An 8,531-nucleotide genomic window follows, 5' to 3' on the forward strand; every position below is an offset into this window, starting at 1 on the left:
CTACGAAAAGTATACATCGTTTCAGAAACCTTAGAACTGATCTCCGTCCGAGCAGGCCTTGGAAGGCCCAGCAGTACCGACCGGCCGTCGTCCCATCCTCAGCCTATAGGCTTCACTGGATGCGGATATGGAGGGGCATGTGGTCAGCACACCACTCTCCTGGCCATACGTCAGTGTACTACACCGGAGCCGCTATTTCTCAGTCCAGTAGCTCCTCAGTTGGCTTCACAAGGGCTGCGTGCACCTCGCTTGCTAACAGCGCTCGGCAGACCGGATGGTCACCCATCCAAGTGCTAGCCCAGCCCGACAGCGCTTTACTTCGGTGATCCGACGGAAACCGGTGTTACCACTGCGGCAAGGCCGTTGGCTCACAAACACTGGTAGGCTAAAAGTAATAAATCTAGTAGATGACTATAATAAAATTAAACTGAGCCTCACGACGTGGCAGCGACGTATAGATGCTGTTGTTAGTACACTGAGTTGCATGTGTTGACTGGAATGTTCTTCCCAACACAGCTCTAATTATACTACGAGAGGCCAAGCCCATGACGAGTAGTTTTGACTAAATTGTTAGAGTAAAACTTGAAATAGAAGTGCATAAATTAACGAGAAAGTAATGTATGTGTTCCCAGTTGGTAGGAAAGGTAAAGTTACTCTGGACAGCTTCAAAATACTGTGCGGGATAGCCTGGCACGCACAGTGATGGCACGGTCTCGCTTCGTCTGACTGTGTATTGGCCAGTGCGGAACAGTGTGGTGTCAGCCCGTGGGCCGGGCAGATATGAAGGGCTGAGAGGGCAGCGCCGGCCCGCAGCACTCCGGTCACGAGCAGGTGGCCCAGCCCGGCCTGTCGAGGCCTACGGCAAAGACAGGCCGCGACTCGTACGTCACGAAGGTAGGCCTGCGCTAGCTCGCTCTACTCAGCAGACAAACTACGTTTCTACACCTGTTAACACGTAACTAGGTATGTACGTACAAACGAGAATTGCATCTTCTACTGGAATCCGCTACTATGGACTCTTACTGTTATTAGTCCTACGATGATCGGCCTACTTATAATTTGTTACGGCTGTACTGGGGTTCAATAAAATTAAAATCATTCCAAATGATTATCAGTTGCATAAGGCACCAATGTGTTGTTGTTGTGGTCTCCAGTCCTGAGACTTGTTTGATGCAGCTCTCCATGCTACTCTATCCTATGCAAGCTTCTTCATCTTGTGATATTCGCTATTTTTGACTTCATTAAAACAGCAAATACGAGTAGTTAATACTTTCAGCCAGAAGCCAAATACTTGTTTATAAATAATGATTAATGTATAATAAGGCGTCGCATAGCGACGGTGGAATTTTCTAAATAATGTAATTCGTCGTCTTTGCGCAGCAGTATTAACAGAAGAATACGGATAGATATGCGATCCTTCACTATTTTGTTCGCGGGAGAACAAATGAAGCCTCGAGCGCTAAAGACTGGTACTGTTTTTCTTAAGTAAGACGGACGCAGATTTGTGGCGGTCTGATCTAATTTTTTTTACTAAATAAATAAAAACGTGTTCCGTCTAAGTTTGAGTGAAGTGTAAGAAGAACTGTTATAACTTATCGTGACGACGCACGGGTGACTCAAAAGGACAATGGCTATATAAAAGAGCGCTCAATGGACATGATACGGACATAAAAATCTACCGTCATTGTAGTACTAAGCTTAAGGTACGATATATTTTTAGTTACAATAAATATTTGTTCTGGGAATACTGAATCATTTAGCAGTGCTCATTCCTATCATCTCCTCAGTATTATTTTCATTTTAATTATGCATTTTGCTAAGATTACAGACACCAGGATCAGCAGTCCAATGTGCGTGTTACATTGATAAAAAGAAAACTGTTTTATCGTCATCTTGCATCATCTTTAATATTGAATTTCCCTTTTGTGTGATATTACAGTTGTTTTTGCGCCCTTAAGAACTTTCTGGTCCCTTAGGAAATTGTTTTGTCATAACAATAACTTCACAACCGGGTATGATCGTATCTACGATCATGAAGTAATTAGAAAGACGATAACGCAATTTCTTAATCAATAGCACGCTAGCTGTGACTGCTTCAAGCCACGCGAAACTGCAAGTAAAAACTATTCACATTTCATAATGCCATATTTTATGACAATGGTCAATCCATGATTCTTACGCCATTTGTGATTTATAAAACAGTAAGCGAAATCTCAAATCCCAAATTTTCCATTGAATAACAACATCACTTTTATTTTGTAACATCACACTTGGCGCCCGAACAGGGACTTGACCAAAAATTAGTTCAGATACTTGGAAAATTTTCTATGTGCTTGTGTTAATAAATGTTCTGTCGTTTCACGTACACATCATCTCTCTGTGAGAATGACGGAAAATATGCTGCTCAATAATGCAGTTTAATTATCGAGAAAAAGGAAAAGAAAAGAGACGCGAATTTGCTGAGACAACATAGCGGTAACCAAGCCATCAAAAAGTAAGTCAGAATTTTACATACGCAGTGTAGTGCTTCAGTAGCAACGTTGCTTTTCCAAGTCGACCCACATCCTTTCTATCTCCTTCCCGCTATAGAAAATCTGCTTTATTTTATCTTTCAAAGTAAAATTCTTCGTAGTCTGATAATAGAAATTTTTTCCATTGTTAGAATAGCTGTATTACATTTTCAACATGGTGGATATTTTGTGCAATTTGCAGTGAAGAGCATCTTCATTCATTTGTCTGAAACGTTGAGCTTCCATCTTGTCTTCTCGCCAGATAGAATTTCATTTGTTGCTCACGCGAGAGCGGTGCTCTTAGCGGACTCATCACGTCACTAACAAACGACGAAAGCCTTGCGTAGCACGTGGTTTACTGACGAAAATGGCAGATAGTAAACAGAGACAGGTGACAACAGGAGACGGGAGTGAAGACGTTAACAGTATTCCATATCCTTTACTATCGCGAACGGTAGATTCCCGTGTGGAAACTGAACTAACCATGTCTGTAACTGAAGAAAGTGACCCTAAAGTCCAGACTATCCCCGCTGCGGCTACAAATGACCTCGGTGCGTTAATGGAAATGCTGAAACAACAGTTTGACGCAGTAAATCAGACTATAAAAACACAGAATGAGACTGTTAACGCGCGATTAGATGCTGTAAGCGAATCTGTAAAAACACAGCTAGGCACAATCAAAGCAGATCTGCATAAAGAAATTACGGCTGAATTAAATACCCAGTTCGGTGAGGTGCAAACTAAGATCAGTGATCAAATTCAGAAAATGCAGAAACAAGTGAAAAGTGAAATAGCTGAAGTATCTGGAACATTAAACACAAAAATTCAGGCAGCTACTAAAGAAATAAACTCAGTTAAAAATACAGTATCTGACATTGAAGGTGTAGTAGAGGATCTGTCGAGGCAGATAGACTCAATCAACATCGAAGAACAGGTTCAGAGCACCGTGAAAGCACACGCGGAGGCATTGTCGGAAGACTACGGTGAATGGATAAAGGATAAACATATTTTTTATCGGTAAGAAGGTCAGGGAGGAGCTTAGGGAGACTGTCAAGGATGTAACATGTGAAATCTTAGCTGCTCCTGGTAAGTCGGGTGACACAGTGGTTTCTGAATTGGGACAGATTCGGAGGACACTTACACGGGATCTTCCTGAGTGGAAGCAGCAAGTAGTGGACGAGGTCAGAATGCTGAGAAACTGGGTAGAAAATCCGCATACGCATACGCAAACTTTAGACGGTGACGAATGTCAGTCAACTCCTTATGGTTCACTATACGATTACATGCAAAACAACAGCTCTGTTGAGCCTCGAGTGGGGAATATAAATGATCCGCCCACAATTGTGAGTTTAATGCAAGAGGAAAGTGTGATTAAGCATCGCACTTTTCCTTTTTTTCATCCGCAGAAGCGAGAAATACACCCCATCGTGTTCCTAAAGAATTTTTCCGGCATATTTCCCAGGAGCTGGACAGACAGACAGCGTATTCAGTTCGTCACTGGCTTTATTTCCGGTGATGGAGCATTATGGGGAACGGAAATGGTAGACACGTGTAGGATTTATGAAGAGTTTGAGAAAATGTTCTTGGCAAAATTTTGGAGTAATGGGGTACAGCAAAGATTAAGGAAGGAGGTGTATGGTGCGGAAATTTTCAATGAGAAGCATGGAAGTCTCCGGCGATACTTTGAGAAGTATCTAGCAAAAATTAAATTCTGGGATTCTCCGATTTCTTCCAAGGACGTAATTATGATTCTCAAAAGCAAATTCCCTGTGTCTATTAGAGAGAAACTAGTAAATGTGTCCGAAGAAGACACGGATGCATTCCTTTCTGTGCTGGATTCCTTAGATTTAATTAGCGAGGATGTGCGCTCCAAGGTTGGCAGTGGCAAATTCTTCCCTGGCAGCCAGCAGAATGCATCGCACGCGGACAACAATGCGCCGAAGGAGAGAGCGAGCTACTGCGACCGCTGTTGCCAACCTGCCAGCCGTTATGAAAACACAAACGGCGATAACTTTAAACGGAAGCAGAAAACCAATTACAGTAATCAGCAGAGATACCACCCAATTTACAACCACCAGGTACAACATCAGTACGAAAACCCACCCTTTAATTCTGCGCCTGAGCAGTATGGAAATTCTCCACAAACGATTGGTAATTTTTCAAATGGGCCAGTGTACAATCAAAGTTACAGGTCGAAAAATAGCAAGTGGCATGGGCAAGGCGGAGGCCACCCAGCACAATATCAGAACAACTTTTCACAGGCTAGAGGACCGCGGAACAATTTTCAACGGCACCAAATGCGAACTTTCCTTCACAAGGAAATGGTTTTGCCGGCAACCAAAAGATCGGGCGACATCATCCGTCTCAAGTATTCTATTCACAAGTGAATGCACCCAGTGGATTTTACCCCTTTACACTGGCATTTGTACCACATAACCAGCATCAATATGAAACGGAACAAACAATTAAGGCCATGAATGACAAACAGACTAAGCATCCTGCGGAAAATTAGAGGCAGCGCCTTTCAGCCTCCTAGAGGTCGCTGCCGGTTCCAGTGGGGGTAATAACGAATACTCTGATTCTATGTCAATGCGATACGGTACGACCATGAGACCGACTTACGAGATGACCTTGCACCTGACATAGAAGCTCAAGACATTAATGACATTTATGATGAACAGGTCCAGGCTTCGATTAAGATTTCTATTGCCAACATTCCTGTCACAGCCATTGTTGATACAGGAGCAAACATCAATGTCATGTCATCACGTCTCTTCAGACAGGTGTCTTCTGTTTCAAAAGTTTTATCATTGCCGATTCAGGGCTTCTTCATATCGGGAGCGATTGGTCCATTGAAACAGATAGTTTACAGACACAGCCTCAACTGCAGCTTTGGTTTCTTGCTTCTTGCGTACTGGAAATTTCCTTGTGTGAACTGTTATTGTGTTGAACAGCGCACTGACTACATGGTAACGGCTACTACATGTAAACTTTAAGTATTAAATGTTAAGTATGGAAAAATTGTTTATAGTGATGGACATTGAACTGATATTTCTTCAACAATCTGTAGCAGGAAAATTGAGGTTGCACCAAGAATTTCAATTTAACTTTAAGTTTATATATATATATATATATATATATATATATATATAAAAAGTGCTTGGGAGGTGATTGCCCGAAGCTATATAAATATGTAATGGTGAGAAATGGAGGAAGATGCGTAAATAAGCACTTCTCTCAAGGTACAAGAAGATTTATAGATTTATTTTTAGTAATGTAAGTACTTGAAGTTCTGTTGTAAAAGCCCAAATTACCTGCTTAAAAAAAAATACATGTTCAAAACGTCCAGACAGTGAACAGGAGTGGAGGAAATATCTTAGCTTAAAGTTCAGTTAAAGCGTACTGTTAAATGAGAAAACAAGTGGTAAGTGTTCACGCAAGGAGACAATAAGCTGTAGTAAACTAAGTTAGGTGAAATACAGTACAAATAGAGGCAAACCATGAAGCATCAATAATGTAGCGTAAGTATTCCACGAGGCCATTAATTGCGATGAAAGTAAACTATTTCCCTGTGATCTGAGCCCAATGTAAAGAGTATAAGAGGAATGTTAGCTGACGAATTGATTTCAGTAGAATCAAAGTACTAAATAACCACACAGCAAGCCCCCTGTATTATAAATAAGTCCAAGTAAAGATCTTCAGATGCTTTGTAGTGTAATCTATCGACCATTCAGTACCCTAATTGAAGGCTAATCTAAAGAACAAGCAATGCAGTGATATTTAAACTTAATACTGACTATAACGAGAGTAAGATGTAGAAGTAGCAAAGCATACTGTAATGAAAGAGGTGCCTATGTTTATTATGATAATTGTATTTACATGCAGATTTTATTGCAAAAATGTCTCCTAAGACACTCCTCTTATGAAATCCATTTTCCTTGTGCCCGTTCCATTTGATCCTGGTTCGTTAACCCAGACCAAGGGTCGACTTGTAAAAGGCACGTGTGCTTGGAGGCAAAGCAGTGCTTATGAGGAATGAGACAAGTAGCGCGATGAACTTCGGTAGCTTTGGTAATGTTTTTTTTTATGGACAGGTTGCATAAACCCAGTGAAATGTGGGTAATTCCATTCATGCGAAAATTAGTAGACACGCGTTACCCTATTTTTTTCTTTTTTTTTTTTTTTTTTTACAGAGAACGATTGCTGACTACATGAAGCGAAGAGGGAGACGTATTGTTATCCAGTCTGCCCTCAAATATATACAAAAAATTGGCAAGCACAAAGGAAAGCACAAAAGAAAGGGTTCAGCGTTAAATGCGTATTCGTTAAGTAGTAGATATGCTACGTGGCACTAGAAAATGATCTTGGGTGCACTAAAGAATAAATGCAACGAGTGTTGCGAAATCTGTAGTTTTCATAATGAGGAGATGAGCTCTTAAAGAAAGTTTGAAAGAATATTTTTAGATTCATTAGTAAAAGTACACCTTGAGACATAAAGAGTCCATTCATAAAGCAGTTGTTCACTGGACTTAACGAAAGGAGTGGCCATTAATTGTAAATATTAGCTCGTAAGTGATCTTTTGTAAATGGTAGAATATAAGTCTTTCTGTACCAATGGAGGAAACCTGCAAAATTGATTGTTTTGTAAATGAACGCTATCGACGAAGGAACTAAGCACGAATGCTGTGTGAAGATGCACACTAAAGTGCGACGTGCATAATAAAAATAACTGTTCAGTGTGTATTAGTGGTAGTGTTGTACTGCAAGTGTAAAAATAAGTCAAGGCTACGACAACAGGTGCAACGCAAAGTTCAGTGTTGTTCTAAGTGCAGCGACAGCTAAAACATTCGTCGTCACTTACCTGTGAGCCTCATGGGAGGCAGTTGACAGGGAAGTATGGAGGCAGCTTCAGTGTCCGGCTCCTCCGATGGAAAACGCGCGCGAGGTGTTTGTATCGATGCACTCGCGTGATACGAAGTTCACAAAAAAAAAGAGCGATCGACGACTGGCAGCTCTGTTACAGCCTGAGCGCGAACGGATACTGAGTATTGGAGCTCACGCAACACTGTGCAGCCGCTGTGAGTGGCTGACGTGTGGGTGACGAAACAATCCAAACTTTAAACTGCTAACTGCCATGACTTCAATCGTACATACTGGAGGAAAGACATTTGCACACTTGTGTGACTACATTTTCATGCGTAAATTAAGCAATTTTCTTGAGTTGAAGTTAAGATGAGTGAGAAGTAGATTGTTAGATTACTCAGACCTTAAAGCCATTAATACCGATACTCCTGAACACTGCTAAAATGAATTATAATCCTGTCTCTTGATGGACAAAGAAAATGAATGTGCACTATAGGAAGACCCTGAACTCCAGACCAGTCCCGATCCTTAACAAATGTATCCAATAGGTTGTAAGTTATACTAATAATTTTCCACTTCTTCTGTTTCATATTGTAAATAAAAACCCGGGAAGCAACTTGAATTCCTGGCACCACAGTGGAAAGGACAGATATACTGCATGATGAACGCCGTAGACAGCTAACACAGAAAGTGAAAGCATCACGAAGTGTAGTGCTACGTTATTAAACTGTAATTGAACCACAATGAGTCAACAGATGCTCGAACATTGTCCACTCTAGTTTAGTGAGAATAAGCACTCACTGTACTCATGTATTAGTTGTTAAGCTCAAGAGAATGTAATTTCTGAATTCTATCCCCTGAAGTGTGAAATGAACGTTCACTTATTGTTATAAGCAAATATGGACCAAACATAAATATGCGCATAAATGTTAATCTTGGTATTATGGAATGAAGTGACTGATGAACAAAGAGTGAAAGACTTTATTTTGAAAAATGATAAATATCTGATATATTTTTTATAAATGTAATTTCAATTTATGTACTTAGTACGCCAGTAACATTATGTAAATGTCACACCAAAAATCACGAATATCTCATGAGGACATGACGATCGAGGTAATCCTTCGGCATTCACTCTCTCCTCATGGGAGGCAATGT

The 8,531-nt window shown here is 40.8% G+C and overlaps 1 pseudogene; it reads right to left on the reverse strand.

Moving 5' to 3' along the window:
* Window positions 1–250: 250 nt before the first annotated feature.
* Window positions 251–368, reverse strand: LOC126163585 (5S ribosomal RNA; annotated as a pseudogene).
* Between the last annotated feature and the right edge of the window lie 8,163 nt (window positions 369–8,531).

Source organism: Schistocerca cancellata, chromosome 2 (genome assembly GCF_023864275.1).
Source record: "Schistocerca cancellata isolate TAMUIC-IGC-003103 chromosome 2, iqSchCanc2.1, whole genome shotgun sequence".
Classification (NCBI taxonomy): domain Eukaryota; kingdom Metazoa; phylum Arthropoda; class Insecta; order Orthoptera; family Acrididae; genus Schistocerca; species Schistocerca cancellata.